Raw genomic sequence first — 22,442 nt, forward strand, 5'->3', positions numbered from 1 at the left:
TCACAGCTCACTCATTACCTACTCAAATGAGGCTGCCAGTTGTAATTTCTGGTCTTTCACCTTGTAGCTCAAACTGGCATATAGCACTATGAGTCTTCTGGGCAAATAACGTTGTTTAACTCATTAATCCCCCTCCTGAATATTGTAGTTCATCCTCCAACTGAACTATGAGCAAACAGCCTGGGACTGAAAGACCTTCCACAGAGCTCCTCTGCTCTTTCTCAATCTGGCACATATAACAAAGGTTTATGGTGCACATATGAGACTGTTTATTGAGTGTTATAAGGAGAACATTTTCAATGTAACCTGATAGGGAGGGTAATAGGGTAGATATGTTTTGGCTTGATGTGGTTACCAAATCATGTGTGTTGTCAGGAAAATAATTCTATAACTTCCTTGTAAAGAATGAAAAGATACATATATTCTTTAGTTCTTTCTTGGGGAGTTTGTAAATTAGTACATGAAAATCCACATAACTTGTCAGTGTGTAGGTTAACATAACTCGAGAACTGGTCTATAATACACACTGGGATATTTAAATCATTTAAAACATTGTTTGGCAAACAGTTACATTGACTTGACAAATTGGGATTTCTTATTAGTTTCAGTGTTGCTTTTGGCTCCAGGCTCCTCGACCACCCCCTTTACTCCCAGTTTCAAACTGGATAACACTGCCTTGGACATATTGAAAAGGCTGTGTGTGGTGGAAGTAAGGGGTGGGGTGAGATAAGCAAATTGTGATATATTAAAACTTTTAGGTATATTTTTAAAACTCTCTTTGAATAGTATAGAATGTGTCTGATCTGAACTTAATTTCAATTTTCTGGAATTCTTGAAACATGGATTTGGCTTATATATTAGGAAGGAGTTGCTGACAATGGAGTCCTACCTTCCTTAAGGGTTGGGATAGCCATCTATGAGCAAGTCATACAGAAAGCCTCCAAATATGGACTTCTCCTAAGGACACTCAACCACAGGGATGGGACTTGGCAGTGACAACCATTCTATTATCAACCAAGCCAGGTTCTGACATCAGCAAGTCAATTACGGTCAACCATAATTGGAGAGTTTCTAGTGTACTGAAAGGAAAGAACTTTAGTATGGAGGGGATCTTTAGAAATCACGGTGTCCAGATTTTTCATTTTGTAGATGTGGAAATATGGGCTCAATGACATTAAGTAACTTGTCCAAAGCCAGAAAACTAATAAAATGCATGTAAGAGTCTTCCAAAAAATGTTAATTAAATTTGAAGGAAGCTTTTCTGGGACTATAGTTCAGACCTCTTAACGACAATATGCTGATTTTCCTTAAATAACAGAGTTTCCAAAGATTAGAAGGCAAGTGATTTCTGAGACATAGCACAACATGACTTTCTATTGTTTTCCTCCATGAGCACTACTTAGCTATTCGACTAACATTAGCAATCAATGTAATGTGTATCCTGGTATTGCTAATTGTACATTAACCGCAAGAAAGTGTAAAGAGAATCATATTCTTGGAATGTTAAAAATCTTAAGGAAATAAATAGATTTTTTAAATTACAGGACAAAACTCTAAAGCATTAAATATATTCAACATATTCGGCATCGTACAAAGACATGGACATATTCTGAAAGGCAGCTGGGAGAAATGTAGCCAAGGAGATGTATCTGGAAGAATTTGTAGAGACTGAGTAGGTAATGATGGTCTGAAGACAGAAAAATATGCCACTAACCTTTTAAATAGCTGACAGAAGAGAGGAAAAAATATGTGAAAAGTTTATTTTAAGTGAGCAATTCAGAGCACAGTGGCCTTTTAAACATGGAAGGGAAACAGATGGACAGAGTAACTTAGGCTTTGAATAGTCTTTCTTGTGTTTTAGGTTAGACAGTTTGGGGAAAGCAGAAAGCTTGTATGAAGAACTGATATGATTGGAATGTTTAATGTTAATGATTTTCACTGTTACTCCTAATTCCAAAAGTAATCAAGAAAATAATGGAGGCTATGCAATGCATATAGCTGTGGTTGGATTGGTTGAAATATACGACTGTTAAGACCAGGAGGAGGCAGGTTCCTCTGGTTCATAAGTGACAGGCTCATGCAACAGACTGAATGCTATGTGTATAGTAAAGATTCAGCTTTCCAGGTGGGCTGTGGAGGAAATGTGCATGGCTGATTGCATGGAGATGGTGGTGTTGGTGCATGTGAGGGCCGTGGCTGGGAGAGCAATGGAGAAAAAGGCTAGACCATAAGTCTCTTTATCAAAACTCTTTAAAAAAAAAAAAAAAAGACATTCAGAAAATGAGACTTCTGAGTAAGGAACTTGGCAGATCCTCTACCCACCAAAATGGTATTTTTTTTTAAAGATTTTATTTATTTATTCATGAGAGACACAGAGAGAGAGGTAGAGACATATGCAGAGGGAGAAGCAGGCTCTCTGTGGAGAGCTTGATGCTAGACTCGATCCCAGGATCCCGGAACCACGCACGACCAGAGCCAAAGGCAAACACTCAACCAGTGAGTCACCCAGGTGGCCCCCAAACAGCAATTTAAATGGTGAAGATTTTTTTTTAATCACTTAAAGTCCAAATTGTCCAAATGGAGAAACATTCACCTGAGGAAATCTACTAAATCTTTGTTAGAATGGTGAAATAAATAACCTACTCTCTAATCTGCTTCCCCTCCCAGCTCCATGTGACAGGTCTAACTGGGTCATATACAGCAACAGAAAGTGGGGCTCCTTACTCTCTCAGCTCCAAGTTTAGGATTACAGTTTCACACCAGGAGGACTGGAATATTGTTTCCCCACCTTCCTGCTAATCCAGCCCCCAACTATAGACTCTCCTTTTACTAATCTCTACTCATAGGGTGAAAACTTTACTTCAGGGGCTGTAGGGCAATATTACTTAGTTCCCCAATCACTCACAGCCCAGCTGTCTCTTAGGGTGGAGATTCCAAGTAGACAAAACAGACATCCCTCCTTCTCAATGGCTCTCAGGGAGTAAGCGTGTCAGTCCAAGTAAAGCAGGTTCTTGTCTTATCCCAGCTCCAAGCTGGAACTCAGGGATTTTGCCTAGGGTGAAAGCACATGAAGGACTCCAAGACTCTGCCTGAGGGTACTGAGTTTATGAGAACTGGGTGGAGAAACCCAGGCCTCAGGGCATTATTGGAATCTAGAGTTCTTGATGGAAAGCAATGAAGAAGAAAAGAAGAACGTGCTAGTTTCCCAATGCCAGCAAAATGGTAGACTAGCAGAAGTTTTGTAGAAAGAACCAAACTTTAGTAGAAAGGAAACAGCCAAGAAGAACCCTCCTGGGATCACGGTCTACCCTGAGAGTCAGAAACACTATACACTTGTGATAAGCTGCACCTGCTCAGCAAGGATCGGAGCAGCACACGGGTCAGACCTGAAAGCATTACCCAACTTCACACAGACCCTTAAACACAGGGTAGAAGCTTCACAGGCAAAGGGGGCTTAAATGAAACCTCTAACCAAACACTTGCTCAATAAGCTATTGTGACTCACAGGTAACTCCTAGGAAACTAGCTTCAAAAATAAAATTACACATATTCCTGGCATTCTAGAGGACTGTGTGTGTACCCAAGACTGAAGCTTCTCAAGAAAGCTGAGTGAACACTCAACCTAAAAATTTCCATCTAAATGGGAAGCATAAACCAACATATAAATTCACTGAAACCTGAAAGTGTCTTACAAGCCCACATAAATATGTATATATGTAGAATGCTAATAGGTAAATATCTGACTAGCAAGCTCAAGCCCAACCTTTGATCACTAGGTAGATCGTGCTGACACAGGCAATGTCTAGGTAGCTAAATTAAAAGATAAAAACAAAGGATGAAAATCCAAGCAGGGACAGGAAAGACTGCACATTTTGTTAGGAAAATATTTCACAGAATTAGTTTAGCCAAGTCACTAAATAAATAAACAAATGACCAAGCAAAGAACAACAATCACCTCTGGTAGAAGTGTCAGATCTGCCTCCAGACTTTCTTTCTTTCTTTCTTTCTTTCTTTCTTTCTTTCTTTCTTTCTTTCTTTCTTTCTTTCTTTCTTTCTTTCTTTCTTTCTTTCTTTCTTTTTCTTTCTCTTTCTTTCTTTCTTTCTTTCTTTTTCTTTCTTTCTTTCTTTTTCTTTCTTTTTTCTTTCTCTTTTTCTTTCTTCTCTTTCTTTCTTTCTTTCTTTCTTTCTTTCTTTCTTACTCTTTTTAAAATGTTTTATTTATTTATTTGAGAGAGAGTAACAGAGATTATAGAGGGAGAGGGAAAAGCAGACTCTCCACTGAGAAGAGAGCCCAACTCCCTAGGCTTGATCCCAGGACCCTGAGATTATGACCTGTGTCAAAGGCAGATGCTTAACTGACTGAGCCACCCAGGCACCCCAAGAGTTCTTAATATGATCAATTTTCAACAACAACAAAAAATTATGGGACATTTAATGAAACAGGAAAGTGTGATCCATCCACAGGGGAGAAAGGCAATAGAAAATGCTTTGAAGGGGATGAGATGATAGACTTAGCAGACAAAGACTTCATGGCATTATATAATGTATATGTTTAAAGAATTAACAGAAATCATGCTTGAGGATTAAAAGGAGATATGGAAATAATGATATTGATAAAAGAGACACTCCATTCATAAGACATAGCAATTATTTTATAATTAATGTAGGGTGATATTATCATATTAGAAATACAGACAATCAGCTTGGGTAGCAAAGCATGGATTAGTTCGGTTCTCTATTTGAGTTATGACCAGGCTGAAATCAAGGTGTCAGCTGGGGCTGTGATAACACCTGAGGCTTGAGGCTATCTTGCAAGATCACTGGTTCTTGACAGACTTTAGATTATTGTAGCAGTGTGTCTGAGGTCTCCGTTTTCATCTCGGCTCTTAGGGAATGCTCTTGGCTCCTAGAGGCCTCTCTTAGGTCTTTGCTTTGTGGCTTCCTGTTCTCACAACATGGCTCTTTACTTTCTCCCAAGCCAGTGGGAAAGTGATTAAAAACCTCAACTAATTAGGTCAGACCTTCTCAGAATAATTTCCCTTTGTATGAACTCAAATTCAACTGATCGGGGCCCTTAATTATATATGTTAATTCCTTTGGCTATATAACTGAATATATTAATATGCACAATATTTCATCATGATTATATATATAACTATACACATATATATGGTATTTATATATACAATGATATATATACACATATATATGATATAGATCATATGTATACACATGTATATTGTATACATGTATACATATGCATATTTATGTACATATATATATCACCAGCTATAGTCATGCTGTGAAACCCAACTAATAGAGGGTCATTTCTTATGGCTTCATAAACTGACAAAACAGCTCAAATGCAATCATGAGTCATAGAAGTGATCAAGTAATTTCTAGAAACATAATGAACCATACATTCATTAGGAAAACAAATACTGAAAGAATGTTCAGTATTTTTTTTAAGATCTTATTTTTAAGTAATCTCTCCACTAATGTGGGGCTGGCACTCACAACCCTGAGATGAAGGATAACATGCTCCACCAACCGAACCAGCTGGTCACCCGTCAGAATGTTTATATATCCATTAAAGGGTTAATTAGCTAGCATTTTCTTGTTTAGCAAAATCGTAAACATGGGTAAAGAATAATAACAATAAAAAAAAGCTAGTGGTATATTCGAGATATAAAAACTTTCACATGTGTTATTTTATATTATTTAAAATAATGAGTGGCACCTTGGGTGGCTCAGTCAGTTAAAGATCCAACTCTTCATGTTGGCTCAGAGTTGGAAATGGGAAATCGAGCCCCATATTGGGCTCTGTGCTCAGTGTAGTATACTGCTTTGGGTTCTCCCGCTATCTCCCTCCAGCTCATGTGTACATGCTCGCTCTCTCACTCTATCTCTCAAATAAATAAATAATCTAAAAATAAAATTAAAATAAAATAAAATAAAATAATAAAATAAAATAAAATAAAATAAAATAAAATAAAATAAAATAAAATAAAATAAAATAAAATAATGAATATTTCCAAGACAATGGTAAGCACTTATTTAACATTTGGATTATAATTTTTTACCTTTCTCTATGCCTGACATATTCCCTTATCTGGGCCTATGAGTATTAATAATAACTTACATGCTTGTTTTTTAAAAACTGGAGTACCCTCCCAACTTCATAATTCATTATGTCATAAGGGGAAATATGGAGGGGCGGGTAGGGAAAAATTAAGAAGGAATACAAGACAAGAAAGAAAGAAGGAAAAATAAGGAGGAAAGGCTGAAACTTAATACTGTCTAGAAATTTTCAAGTTTTATTTTAGTTGTATGGATATATATATATATCCATACAACTAAAATCTATAAACACCTGGATTTAATAATACAATTTTTATTTATGTATTTATGTATGTATGTATGTATGTATTTATTTATTAAGATTTTATTTATTTATTTATTTATTTATGAAAGACACACATAGAGAGAGAGGCAGAGACACAGGCAGAGGGTGAGGCAGACTCCATGCAGGGAGCCTCACGTGGGACTCGATCCCAGGTCTCCAGGATCAGGCCCTGGGCTGAAGGTGGCGCTAAACCGCTGAGCCACCTGGGCTGTCCTAATGATACAATTTTTAAATGTGTGTCTGGAATTTCTACAAAAAATTAGGTACAACTTAGTTAAGGAGTCATTAGCTATATAAATCTTAAAGAGCTCCCCTTTCGCCTGGGTGAAGTATTTGAATTTTGGGGGAGATAAACAATTTTATAAAAGGAGAGAGGAATAGCAGCAAGGCTTTTCGGTGTGTATGGGTACTCCACCTGCTTCTTGGGGTTCCAGGTGTCCCCTCCTCAGTATAAATCAGTGCAGGTGTAGTAAATATTTTTTATAAACAAACACACCAGTGGAGGAACAGACCCTAGGCTTCAATGCAGCAAGCATTTTTTTAGAATCTGAGGATATGGACATCTACAAGGTGAGTTGATGTCCCTGGATGACCAACAGGGAGACTCCACGTGATGAAGTACATTTAATCCATGGCAGTCTCCTCCCAACCCTCTTTGTGTGTTGTGTGTAATCACCATGCCCTACCTGTGCACTCTATTTCTTTCATGGTATACAGGATACTCAATATATGCTAGCCAATTTAAAAAAAAAAAATATGTCGGAGTTCAAGAAAAGTTGAAGGAGCATCACAATTCTCTTCACCAAGCTCTCCCAATTGTTAAGAATTTACTACCTATGTATTACTATATATATATTATATATAAGATATATATAAATAAATATATAAAATACACATATATGTCAGTGATTTTAAAAGAATACATAATATTCTCTAGCATTAATCTAACTGAATCTCCTTGTCATGAATTTACCTCTCCCTTACTCCCTCAAGTTTTAAGAATAGAAAATAAAATGCACTATGTGGCTTCAAGCTGTAATTTCCACTGAAATTGTTGAAATCATATAATGCAAGTGGAAATGAAAAGATGAAATTACAACTTTTCTAATACCTCATCCAGGTACCCTTTATTTTTATATAATGGGTGTTTCTGCCAACTCCACCAACACCAAATTTGCACACACTTGCCATTAAAAATAACTTTTTTTCCCTTTATATAAAGGATAAGAAAAAGCACTAAGTTTAAAACTTTTGCCACTTTCAAAAAATAATTTTAGGCAAAGAAGATTTTTTTCAATAATTAAAATTGAAATAATAAATAATAATAGAATAATAAAATAATAATAATAAAATAACAATAACAAAAAATCAAATAGTTATTAATTTACCACATGTGAGATGGTCTACATAGATATTTCTTCATTATTTTTGCTTTAGGAAAATCCTTTCTTAATGACAGTGTAAAAAGAAAAAATGAGATAGCAAATGTGAATGGTTTGAAAGTATATTTTTAAATATCTCATCATCAACCTGATGTGAGTATCATTTGCACACTAAAGATGACAATACTTTTAAAATCATGATTGCAGAAAGCCTTCAAAAACACAATATAAATTTTTATCACCTGACATGTCTTGCTTTAGTTAATATTCTAGCAAATATTCCCCAAAACTGTACTACACAGGAGATTGAGGATGAAGATACTTAAGTCGCTTGTGTAGAAATTATAATTACACTTTGGGAATGGGTAAATTGATCAAAGGGCATATTGTACCTAAACTGACTAGAAAGGGACATTGGAGAATCTTCATATTAAAAAGATTAGCATAGTAGAGACAGACTCCAAGATAATCATACTACAATGTTATATGACACATGACACAGAAAAGAGATATCCAAAGTTGAGATTCATAGGTGTCTATCCACCCCAGAGAAATGAAAGTCTATGTTAACAGAAAGACTTATGTGTGAATTTTTATAGCAGCATTGATATTAGTAAAAAAAATGTGGAAACAACCTAAATGTCCATCAATTAGGGACTGTATACACACAATGGTGTATCCACACAGCAGAATACTATTCAATAATAAAAAGAAAAGAGAATGATCTATGCTCCTACATGAAGAAGACCCCCTGTATATAACTGAAACAAATCAATCATAAAAGACCACTTATTATAAGAATCAACTTACATAAAATGTTCAGAAAAGGCAAATGTATATATAGAGAAAGTACACTAGTAAGTCACTTAGGGTCAGAGGTAGGAATAAGGAGTGGGTGCTAATGATCTCTTTTTGGAATGATAGAAGTGTTCTGCAACTGGATTGTGGTGTTGCTTGGCAACTCTCTAAAATTATAAAAAAATATTAAATTCCACATTTTGAATAAGTCAATATTGTGATTTATTTATTATCATCTATAAAGTGGAAATAAGTTTGGTCAGGAATCAAAAGAAGGAAAAATCAGTTGTAGTTACAGGAAGACTTCATGGAAGAGAGAGTATTTCAGAGATATTTAAAGCATAGGTATGATATCTTTTTATCTATTCATTTATCATAACTGTCTCAGGTCATAAGGAGACCTGATTTTGGACAATATGGAGAATGAGCACCTGTATACGTTATTTTACCATATGGCTCATAATGCTATTTAATTTCACTTTACATCATATGTATATATGTATAATTTTCTTTAATATAAATAAAAATTAATTACAAAGAGTTACAAATATGCTACAAAAAATCTCAGTTTTGTTGACTATATTGCAGGCAAAAGGTGCATTGACAACATGGATCGGCTGTTTTCATTAACATTTGTGTAAAACTCCCACACCAATACCAATAATGGGAAATCAAAAGGGAAATCCATTTAGTGCTCTAAATATCGACACTATTTCATTTAAATAAGTGAGAAAATTCCGTATGGACAAGAAGAAATACCACTATATTTTAATGATACAGAACTATATTCTCAATAATAATATGACTTTAAAATTATATGTCTACATAAACAAGAAACATATGTTTATATGTAAATTCATATACTTATATATGACACAGATAAAGACATATAAGGGAGTTTCATTAAAACCCTATGAAGAAAAAAATAATAAAATAAAATAAAATAAAATAAAATAAAATAAAATAAATAAAATAAAATAAAATATAAAATAAAATAAAATAAAATAAATAAAATAAAATAAAATAAAATAAAATAAAATAAAATAAAATAAAATAACTCTATGAAGTGGGATGCCTGTGTGGCTCAGCAGTTGGGCATCTGCTTTTGGTTCAGGCCGTGATCCTGAAGTCCCGGAATTGAGTCCCACATCAGGCTCCTTGCATGGAGCCTGTTTCTCTCTCTGCCTATATCTCTGCCTCACTCTCTGTGTCTCTCATGAATAAATAAATAAAATCTTTAAAAAACAAAAACCCCATGAAGTGATTTGGAATAAGAATTTCACATGGCACCATCAAAGACACAGAAATCTACCTTAGAGAGGCTGATGGTCACTATTAAATGTAGCCAAATGGTCAGGATATAATCACCACTCATATCTGGGTTTTTCTCCTGATATCAAGTTCATTGATCTTCTACCTTAGTATCAAACAGGAAATATGAATTGTATGTAAACATTTTAAAATAGTTTAACTATAAAAGATGTGGCATAACTTGCTCTGAAATTTGTTTTTTCCTCTGATGGTATAAGAGATATCTGGTCTGCGGGGAAAGAAAATTTCAATCTTTTATCATGTTGATGTTACAAATGTTACAAATTTAGATACAAGTACAGGCATTTTATATTACCAATTTTATACTGTTTATTATCACCAAGAAGCATTCTTTTTGTATTTTACATAGTTCATATTGTCACATTTATAAATGTTGAAAATACAGAGAGGATGGTTTTCATGATATATATAATCAATTGACCTTGTGTTTTTTTGGAAAAAGGTAAAGAAATAGTGTTCACACCTTAAAAAAACAAAACAAAGCAAAACAAAAACTGTAGGACAGTTCTTTACCCCTTTCCATAACTCTCTTCTGAAACAACCACTGCAAAAATCATCCACCATTGTGTATTTTACACACACTCACGCATGCACACATGTCCGCTTCATGTTAGTTATAGGTTAAATAAGAAGATAAAAATCTCACTTCATTACCATTCTTTGTCATACAGCATCCCAATGACATTTTCTATTTTTCTGTATGCCTGTGTTAGTCAAGAATTTACCTGAAACATTTGTCAATAAGCCTCCTCCTTCCAAATTAAACAATTCTATTAAATATTGGGGATGATACATAATACATTTATTTGAGAGAGAAATAAGTGATGGTTATGTGTAACATTAAAAACTTCATCACCATTCTCCTAAGGCATATCTATAAATATATATGTATATTTTTATTTATACACATATATGTGTAAGTGTATAATTATATTGAATTTGTATATCCTCAGTGACTGTAGTATCCATTCCCTAGGAAAATATTAATTTTAGGAAATGCTCTTTAACATTCAATTCTGAATATTGTAAATGTTTCAAAATGCAATTAAGAATTTGGCTAATCGACAAATTTTAAGCATTAAGATTATTACCTGAAACTATTATAGTATTTCTACATAAAGATACATTAGTATGCAAAGATTTTCATTGAGTATTTATTAAATGTCAAGTATTATTTTAGTTCCTTAGATATAACAATGCTTTATAGACTTAAAGGATTGTTACTATTTGTATCTGCCTTTCATTATTGAGAATTTCAATGTCACACAGATGATAAATTCCAGAATTAGAATTTGTATCTGCTACACAAAATGCTCAAGTATCCAACCAACATATGCATATATTAAGAGTGGTTTGGGGGCCCTTGGGTGGCTCAGTCAGTTAAGTATCTGCCTTTGGCTCAGGTCATGATCTTGGGGTCCTGGGATCTAGCCCTGCATCTGGCTCCTTGCTCAGCAGGGAACCTGCTTCTCCCTCTCCCCTGCACCTCCCCTACTCATGCTCTCTTATTTCAAATAAATAAATAAAATTTTCTTTAAAAAAAGATTGTTTTTGTTTTGTACACTAGAATTAAACAGCAAATAATGTCATATTTCTAAAGTATGTATTTCTTATCAGATCAAAACTTTTAAGGACACCCAATGTCTCCTTGTCAGGATTTATGCTGACAATCTTTTTCCTGGTGGAACACCCTTTTTCTGTTTCATATCAGCTACTTAAACATATCAAAACAAACATATTAAAACAAAATATTTTTATTAAAGGCAAATTCATGCACCTGGCCAAGAGATATTTTCATTCAAAGGGGAAATTGTTATTTTATGCCACTTGTATTGTCTTGAAAAGCAAACACAAATATTGTTACCATAACAACATCTGTGCTCCTTATTTATTTATTATTAGCTTTTTAGTAAATACTGTAAAATGAGCACAGTAGTTGGATTTATATCTCCAAAGAGTAATAAACAGGAGACAATTAACTGGTAATTATTTCCACCTGCTGAACTCTATTTTGAGGCAATTTGATTAATTAACAGCAAAGATCTGTCATCATTAGATCCAGAGCCTTTTATTTTTTTCTTTTTTCAAAATACCAAAATACTGTTAACAGTACTTTGGAATAGAGTCTCCTGTCCATTTTCTGGGTCATTGCTCCTGAACTCATTATCCACATAATTGGAAAATGTGGCTACCGTTAATCAATGTGAATATGTGGCTATCCTTTAAAAAGTTTATAGTAATTTTGAAAAATGGAAAAACATATTTTTAAAAAATGAAGGAAAAAGAATTTGAGATGGTTATATCATATGTTTGACTTGTTATTCAAGGGTAGGGATACTTTTATTAAAATCAATTTTTTTATCACTAAACTCTATTCTGAAACTAATACTTTTTTAAAAATATCAAATATATCTTTTTGGAAGGAAATTTAGCAATGTATTGAAATTTGCTTGTGTCCTGCGTAGACTTTTAATCTTGCTTCTTTTGCTACAAGAATGGTTCAAGACAGTCTTTTAGGTCAATTAGATCAGCAGTTCTTTCTGATTTAAGATTGTGAAGAAACGAATAGCTCTTGTCTCTTGGCTTGCCTTTCTTTCTTCCCAGATTAATGCATTGCAATACTGTATGAACTTCCTAATCAGAGCATGCAACTGGGGCTTCTCCCACGTTTAATCTTCATTATGTATGTTAGGCAATAAACAAAGGCCGGCATGAGTGTTGAAAAGTAGCAAAAATGCGAAGGATTGTTTTTTCTTAAAAAATTCATGAACATGCTGGCACGGTAGCCCAACTGCGAGTGTTAGGAAATTTCATAAATTTCATAAATCCAAATTGACAAGTCCAATCTCGCAAATGCTATGTGAATCAAGTCGAAGGAATTCATCATGCTTTCCATGTCACTTGGTGAAAAAAAAAAATCATACTCTGAAAAAGTAGAAAGTATACTGTAATAAGCATTTGCATTTCTGAAAGCTTAATTTCCTTACTTTTGAATTCAGAGCATAAAACTTGCCTTTTGTCATTATAAGTGCTGGCTGGAGGAGAGAAGGCATAGATTTTTCCAATCCTTCTTATGATTTAGTTGTTATATTTTATCAGAATTCATGCTCTGCTTGCCACAAGTACTCCATTTTGATATGTATTTAGCTAGCCTTCCGGGAGGGCAGTTAGGGAGATTGAGAGGAAATGACCCATAGCTACGGTGTGTTGTAGGTGTGGTACAATCTTGCAATCTCAAACAAGCATGAGACAATTGTTCAAATACATTAACATATATAAGCCCAGTTCATATGTAGACAAGTTACCCCCCCCTTAATAATTTCTTTTTTTTTTTTTTTTTTTTTTAATAATTTCTTTACTGTAAAAGTAATCATCCACCCCACCTCCATTTATAATTTGGAAGTGATCATGCCACCTCCGGATCATGTCCTCTTATTTTTCATCTTCTCCTAAACAAGGAGTGTTCAGAACTGAATGAATATTTAGATTTAATGAGATTATCTCTCCATAAAGGAGGTTAGAGCATTGTTATCTGAATTTGGAATATGCATACACAAACATTCGGAGTCATGCTTTAGGGGCGCCTGGGTGGCTCAGTCGGTTAAGTGTCTGCCTTTGGCTCAGGTCAAGATCTCTGGGTCCTGGGATCCAGCCCTGCCCCACCTCAGGCTCCCTGCTCAGCGTGGAGTCTGCTTCTCCCTCTCCCTCTGCCCCTCTGCCCCCTCAGCTCATGCTCTCTCTCATTCTCTCTCTTTGTCTCATACTTTCTCTCTCAAATACATAAATAAAATTTTAAAACAAAAAAATAAATAAATAAATAAATAAATAAATAAATAAATAAATAAAGTCACTGTTTAAAGAGAAATGGACAAGTGATTAGCTTAAATATTCCTGGATTTCACAGGTGTATGGTTGGCAACCTTTCCGGAAGCTTCCATACAATTCCTGAACCAAAATAATTAGTCATTAATTTATTTTGGACATTAACTTTCCAGAGCAGATCTGGGCCCATTAGAGCCCCTCTAATATGTATTTTTTCAATGATAACATATTCAGGAATTTTTTTACATTTTAATTTATTTTCTGTGAAGAAATAGGAGGAGAAGAGGGAAAAGGGGAAAGAAAGAGAGGGAGGAAAAGAGAAAGGAAGGGAGGGCCTTAGGTATCCAAAGCTATATAGTCTTTCATGTTTAAAAGTATGAGATGTGGGATCTGACCACCTGGGTTAAATCCAGATGCTGCTGAGTTAGGGGTGTCTAATCTCTGGAAAATTACTGATCTCAGGCTGCAGCTCAGTTTCCTCATATGAAAAAGAAGTTAATTGTCTACTTTTTGGACTTTCTGTGAAAATCATACGGATTAACTGCATGCCAATTTCTTATCACAGAATCCAGCATATGATAAACTCAGTAACTCTTAGTTCTTAAGTAACGGTGACTCTGTGGTCCTTACAGCTAACCTTGATCGGGTTTGAAACAAAACCAACCCCAACTCAAAATCGCTTATTCCATAAGGATATATACCATCAGATATTAATACACTTTGTTGCTGTTGGAATTTGGGCTCAAGATGAAGTAATTTTAATTTAGGGAGTCACATTCTAAACTCATGACTTAATTAAATTCAGTTCTCAAGGTGCCTGGATGACACATCTGGAAAAAAAAAAAAAAAAAGGAATACTTTGGCACAGAAACCATTTCACATACGGTCGTGTCTGATTTGTGATACTGTTGTTTGGCCTCACAGTTGATGTTGTGATAGAACAATCCAGATGTGCTTCAAGCCCTGAGTCCACCGTGATCTTGCTAATGCACACAGTGATGGAGTCAGTCCTGGTGATGTTATGTGTTACGGATCACCAGCACGGAAGACTGATACAATGCAGATGGTGAGTCAGACTGCGTGTCTGTGGAATAAAAATGACTGCAGAACATATATGCTTTGCAATTGTATGCTATGGCCTTTCCATAATATTTTAACAAGGTGGGAGTGAATTATCTAAGCAGAAGTAATCCATATCGACCAGGTGCTCCTACAGCTGAGATTGGAAATTGAATCTGAACAAGAAAACCTTTTCAGTAGGAAAATGCCAGCTGAGCTTTGGGAGTGGGTGAAACAGCAGGTATCACTGCAACCGTCTCGCCCTTAAGGACTTTTTGATGTCCTACTTCAAAGTCCACTTTGTGGGGCTTGGGAAACTTAAATTCTCCATGTTTCAGTTTTCTCTTCTGTGAGAAGGGGATGATATTGTATCTGGGCATGGAAGTATTATGAGAATTTAATGAGTCCACATTTGTAAACCACTTAGAACAATGCCTGGCACATGATAAACCCCAATTGATACCCAGAGCAGATGCAAAATGCCTACAAAATATATAAAGGCTAGGAAGAATGGAGAAGTAAAATCTACCCTCTAGTGTGTCCTAAATATTCGACATGGAATCTTATCTGACTCAGTTTCCCAGTCCCACCCTGCCAAATCAGGGCTACTTTATAACTTTCATGGGTCCTTCTTTCACATTTTTTTTTAAATGATGCTTCATGATAATAGTGATAGAAAGGCAAATATAATAATATGTATGAAACCACTTTTTATTAACCTAAAATTTCAGGCTCCTTTTCCCCTGATTAAAAAAAAAAAAAAATTAAGGCATGTTTGCTAGCACCTGCAAATACTGCAGGCCCTCCCCACTGTGCCTATTGGAAAAGTCAGCTCTCCACTAAATACAACCATTGTCATTTAACTGTTGAAAATCAAGAAGGTTAAGAAATTGAATACAGATTGATTGATTGATTGATTGATTGATTTTATTTACTTATTTGAGATCGAGAGAGCACACAAGCAGGGTGAGGGGTGGAGGGAGAAGAGAAGCAGACTTCCCACTGAGCAGGGAGCCCAATGAGGGGTTGGATCCCAGGACCCTGAGATCATGACCTGATCCCAAGGCAGCCACTTAACCACCTGAGCCACTTAGATGCCCCAAGATTTACATAATTAATATGTGGCAGAACAGGGATTTTAAATGAGTTAAATTCCAAAGTTCATGTTCTTTTCTCACTCAGTGCTATGCAAGGAGAGGTACCTGTGAAATGCTCCATGTTTGTCTTTGGCCACTGTCTCTCATTCTACTCCCAGGGCTGCCTTCTTCCTGTTGACTTTCTTTTGCTCACATCCCTCTTCATCTTGTTTCTGATCTCTTCCTTTAACACTTCCCCCAGGGACACCTGGGTAGCTCAGTGGTTGAGCATCTGCCTTTGGCTCAGGTCATGATCCCAGGGTCCTAGGATCGAGTCCCACATTGGGCTCCTTGCAAGGAGCCTGCTTCTCCTTCTGCCTCTGCCTCTGCCTCTCTCTGTGTGTGTGTGTGTTTCTCATGAATAAATACAATATTTTAAAAAATAAAAAATAAAATAAAACAAAACCTCCCCCAGTTGCCTCTTTTTCTCAGTATCAAAAAGTTCATTCTTTCCTAGTTAGTAACCAGTTACTAAATTTTTTCAATACAATCCAGTAGATTACATCCCACAAAGATACTAATAACTTGATAATGGCACATGTTTCTCATTGAAAAATATTTTCATTTAACAAAAGAATCCTAAAGTCGAAGCTCTTTTATGTGAAAGACTGCTTTAATAGCAGTATTATTCGACTCAGGCTGCCCTAACAAAGTACCACAAAATGGGTGCTTCCACAACAGAAATTTATTTTCTCACAGATCTGGAAGCTAGAATTCCACAATCAAAATGTTGGCAGGGTTCATATCGTCTGATGGCTCTGAGGGAAGGATCTGTTAGAGGCTTTTCTTAGCCTGTGGATTACTGGCTTTTCTCTGGGTAACCTCACATCATTTTCCCTCCCTGTGTATCTGTGAGTCCAGATCCCCCTCCTTTTTTTTTTTTTTTTTTTTTTTTTTTTTTTTTTAATAAGAAGTGATGTTGGATTAAGGCCCATCCTATTGACCTCATTTTAACTTGATTACATCTATAAAGACCTTGTCTCCAAATAAAGGTACATTCTAAGGTACTGGAGGTTAGGACTTTGATATAAGAATTTGGGGTGATGCCATTTAACCAATAACAAAATGTTATAAATTAAAATATAATAAAACTGATTGTGGAGAAAATTTTGATTAGAAAACTGAGCCCAGGTGGCTCAGTAGGTTAAATGTTGGACTCTTGACTTCGGCTCAGATCATGATCTCAGGGTCGTGGTCTCAGGGTTGTGAGATCAAGCCCAGAATCAGCATCAGCTCCGGGCTGGGTGTGAAACCAGCTTAAGATTCTCTCTCTCCCTCTCCCTCTGCCCTTTCCCTTCCCCTTGCACCTGCTCATGTGCTCATTCTTTCTCTCTCTCTCTTTAAAAATGAGGAGGAAGAATAAAAAGAAGTAGTAGAAGAAGAAGAAAGAAGAAGGAAGAAGAAGAAGAAGAAGAAGAAGAAGAAGAAGAAGAAGAAGAAGAAGAAGAAGAAGAAGAAGAAGGAGGAGGAGGAGGAGGAGGAGGAGGAGGAGGAGGAGGAGGAGGAGGAGGAGGAGAATAAGAAGAAGAAAAGAAGAAGGAGAGGAGGAGGGAGGGGAGATCTTTTCTAACCTCCATGATACCACTCTATAAAATAAGGTCCCCTCATTCTCATGGGCAATGCATTCATTCAAACCCATAGCTTCTTCTCCCAGACTGCCCTAAAAGATGCTGTCTTGTCTTTTGTTTTATTCTATCACCACGTTTCATAAATTGATAAACACATATTGATACTCTCAGGCAATAGACAATAATGCACCTAAAACAGGACGTTACAACTTTGACAAAATTGGCATTTGGGGCCAGAAATATCTTAATTGGCGGGGGGCTGTCCTGTATATTGCAATATATTTAACCATATCCTTGGCTTTTGCCTACTAGATGCCAGGAGCCTCCCTTTCCCTCTGCCCCAAGTTCTGATAACCAAAGTTGTCTCCAGATATTACAGATGTCCTCTGAAGGATGGAGCGGCAAAATTACTCCCAGGTGACAACCATTGCTTTAGACAAATGTAATTGAGATGCTTAGGCCAGGGACTCCTGGGTGGCTCAATGGTTGAGCGTCTGCCTTCAGTTCAGGTCATGATCTCAGGGATCCTGGGATTGGGTCTGCATCATCCTCCCCACATGGAGCCTGCTTCTCCCTCTGCCTATATCTCTGCCTCTCTCTCTCTCTCTATCTCTCTCTCTCTCTGTGTGTGTGTGTGTGTCTCTCATGAATAAATAAACAAAATATATAATAAGAAGAAATGCTTAGGCCAACAAGGTATTAACAGCTGCTTTATGGAAAAATTCTAATAGTGATAATCTTAAAAGAATTTTAAGATCTTTTAGAATTAAACTATTACCTTTTCTTCCTTGAAGACAAAGTAGGAGCTAAAAGAGATCCACCATTAACATGCAGTAATAAAGGCAAGGATAGAGACTTTATGGCAATTAAACAAAAAAGCTGACTGAAATTAATGATTGATAAAATAAAAATTATCTCTTGGCCTTGCTCCTTATACTGGGGACTGAATTATTTGTCCCTTTGCATCTCAATGATCTTTCAGAAACTGTGCATGCTTGTAGCATTGACAAACAGCTCATTAGAATGTATTGTTTGTGTGAAGTGTCAAGGAAATTGTACCCTTTTGGAAGCCAAAAGACCATAGGTCTCTTAGTTCTATCCTCAGGCTGTCATTACTTATGACATACACTTATTTTTACTTCCATCCATTCGTGTGTTCACTCATTCATTTGCTTATTCATTTATTCATCAAATCTGAATTCCAGATGCTATGCTAGATATCATGGAAGCAAAATCATTATAGCTATCGATACATTTGTTATGTGCCATTATTTAGGAAGACAAAGGATATAGAAGGATCCGAGACCTTGTCTAGTAAAATCAATGATGCAGCAGCAGTTGGTTCAGAGAAGAAGTGTAACCCAGGGTTATTCAGTACGAATGTGGGTCAAGATTTTAATCTGACGATTTTTTTTTTTTTTGCTTTTTTTTTTTTTTAATCTGACGATTGAAGGAACACTTTTGTTCCTGTTGGACATGCATGAGGGTGCCAACGGCCTCGGCTGACTCACAACCACAGAGAGGATGTGTCTTGGATTGAGGGAATCAGAAGTGCAGAGAGATGAAAGGAAGCTTGGTACTCGATGGCATCATTAAGTAACCAGATACACCTTTTTTGGAAGCTTGAAATGCTGCTGTTATTTTCAGATACTGTATCAATTAATCCTCTGTTAAAAAAAAAAACTGTATAAAGTTTTTACAACTTGCTATCTATCCAATTCAATCCTCCTTAGACAAAGGCAGCAACTTGGAGGTGGTAATGTCTAATATATATATATATATATAATATATATATATATTATATATATATATATATTTCTTGAGACTAAGAAGGCTAAACATCTCCTTGGTTGATGTAAAGAATAGAAAGTTTATATGTGCCCTTTAGAGCAGAAACCACACTGAAGTGCTGTGGGTTGAGCTAATCCCTTTCTTGTCCCCTTTCAGAGTAGAATTCTGTAAGTTCTTTAAAAACAAATGCATTTTTTATTTGCCCGAAAAATACTGTTTTTTTTTTCCAGATTAAAATTCAGAAACTACAAGTCTTTGAAGAATTTACAATGAAAAAGGATTCCTGCTTTTCTTGTATGTATGGTCTGTCCAATGATAGCTGTGGAATTGATCCTGACCCAAGCAGGACCCAGTGGGCCTCTCTGATGCTCGTAGGTTCTCTCTTCATCTGTGTTCCCATCTTTCTTTCAAATTCATCTTAGGAGTCTGTGAAACCTTCCTCTTCTCATCTTTCAGCCAGCCTGATAAATAACTTTCCAAACATTTCCGTATCATCTCCTCTGCATCAATTTTCTGATCAGCGAGCTCTGCAAATGCTTTATTGTGATCAAATATATCAGTGTAGAAAGACTGCATTTGTTAGAAGAAGGTGTGAATTGTAAATTCCTGAAAATTGTCACATTTTTCATTGAAAATATTTGTTGACAAAATGCAAATGTCAATAAAACCGATCCCCAGGATTTGTCTTTATAGGGCAGGGTATCTATCTATCTATCTATCTATCTATCTATCTATCTATCTCTCATCTATTGACTTATCTATTTAAATTTCTGAAAGAAACCTCAGTTCTCAATTGTCTCATTAAACCAATATCAATTGAGCTATGCTTGCTATGTGCCTGGTGGCAGCATCTTTGATGTGTTGATGAGAGTAAACCAAAGATACAAAGTATGTTTGTGCTGTAAGTAGCTTTGAGTCTGGCTGAAGCAATAATATTAGCAGATATGATCATTTGTATGAAAGATGATTTGGATTCAACAACCTGCATCTGAGGAGGGATAGGCCAGTAAGGAAAAGCCACCTGAAAAGAGAGGATTTAAAGCAGAGTCACAAATAAAATGACAATTTCAAATGGATAAGAAGAATTGCTGGAGAGTGTTATTAATCAGAGTATGTATAAAATAAGAGTAATAATAATGAAAATGATAATGGAGACTTTTAGGGGAGCCGCTCTTGGGCCAGTCTTCAAGGCATTTTGCATGTAATGTATCAGGCAGGTAGGTTATATTACCCATATCTCTTCCACAATAAAGGAGGTAGTTTTTCTTAAATGTAAATGATGATGTTCATTGTAAAAGAAGTGTGACTCTATATAAATACATAATATGCATATACATATGCAGTTACACATTTTTATATTATATGTGTGTAGATAGATATAAACAGATAGATAGATAGATAGATAGATAGATAGATAGATAGAAGTACAAAATCACCTGAAGTCTCACCCTTGAGGTAACTACTTAGCATTTTTACACTCATGTGTTTATGCATTTCCTATAAATGATAAACAAAGTATAAATGAGATTCTACCAAACGCTCCATCATAGGGAGGGTGTGTGTGTGTGTGTGTGTGTGTGTATCTTTTGCAAAAACAAACTTTTTGGGGAGCGAGGGAGGGACAGAGACCAGTAAAATGCCCCATTCCGACCCTACCCCCTGCCCAGGTAATTTTTGCTAAAAGGTCTGATGGATTACTTTTCATACCTTTCTTCATGTTCATATAAACCACACACAGGGATCCCTGGGTGGCGCAGCGGTTTAGCGCCTGCCTTTGGCCCAGGGCGCGATCCTGGAGACCCGGGATCGAATCCCACGTCAGGCTCCCGGTGCATGGAGCCTGCTTCTCCCTCTGCCTGTGTCTCTGCCTCTCTCTCTCTCTCTCTCTCATGAATAAATAAATTAAAAATCTTTAAAAAAAAAAAAAAAAAAAAAACACACACAAACTTCATGCTCATATAAACACACACACAAACTCACAAACATACATACACATAGAAGATAAGTAAGGTCATTTTATATTTTACTAAAAGCTGATCATATACTATAAATTTCAGAGCATCCTGCTATTTCCGTGTAACGTGTTCATCTTGGAAACTGACATCAGCTTCTACAGCTTCTTCACATTCATTTATTCATGGCTGCATTCAATGGTATGGATGGACCACAGTTTCTAGAATCATTATCCTACTAATAGGTATGACATTGTTCCTTTTTTTTTTTTTTTTTAATTTGGTACAAATAGTACAATGACGAAACATCCTTACATTTGAATCCTGCCATGTTGGTGATTTCTGGTGGTTTAAATATTAAAGTATATACTGGCAAATTACATTCCAAGAACGTTATAATGACTCATGTGTTCACCAGCCAGCAATATTTTACCATTTAAAAAAAAATTCGTTGAAGCTAATATGTGTAAAAAATTTAGCATCATTACTCTAAGTTGCATTTCTCTGATTTTTAGGGTTGTTCAACATATGTTTTTATTTGATGAATGTTTAAATGAATTTTCAAATGAATTTTATTTAAAAAATATTTTTGTTTGTTTAATGAATATGCCTTCATTTATCAATAACTATGTTTATTTGTTTACCAACATTCAAAATCTTCAGCTTAGAGTGAGCATATTTTCTGTGTTGCTAAAGACTTTTTTCAGGAGTACAATACAGAACTGTTACCTAGCCACCGCACCCTTACACTAGATCCCAAGAACTTACTTACTTTGCCTAAACAAAACTTTTTACCCTGTGGGCACCATTTCTCCAACCTGCAGCTCCTGGGAAGGTGCAGCAGTGGAGGTCAACAGTGGCTGAGACAGTGGGTGTATGCCGCAGCCAGGTCTGGGAGGTGTCTGCTGCAGCAGTAGTGGCTGGGCTGGAGTGTTCCCTCGTGACAAAGGCTATTGGGACCTCCTGTTGTCCTGTTTGCCCATGGGGAGAAGTTCTAACTTGGGGCATCCCTTTCCATGCCAGGTCCCTTATACTGGCACTTAGAGCATCAGTGGGGCTGGAGTAAAACCAGGGCTGAGATGGAACTACCAAGGAGCCTAGAATACAGGTGCGCTGGCTGCAGTGAATACAGCACGCCTTTGTCTGAGGTGCGGGTGTATGCAGATCGCCCACAGAACTGGGTCTCAGGGAGCTTA

At 36.1% G+C, this 22,442-nt stretch overlaps 1 long non-coding RNA gene across 2 annotated transcripts in view; it reads right to left on the reverse strand.

Annotated features, from left to right (window-relative positions):
- The window catches only part of LOC140640346 (uncharacterized), a 126,430-nt gene that overhangs the window by 32,399 nt on the left and 71,589 nt on the right, over positions 1 to 22,442 (reverse strand). The gene's annotated exons all lie outside the window — the stretch shown is intronic.

This window comes from Canis lupus, chromosome 9 (genome assembly GCF_048164855.1).
Source record: "Canis lupus baileyi chromosome 9, mCanLup2.hap1, whole genome shotgun sequence".
Taxonomy (NCBI): domain Eukaryota; kingdom Metazoa; phylum Chordata; class Mammalia; order Carnivora; family Canidae; genus Canis; species Canis lupus.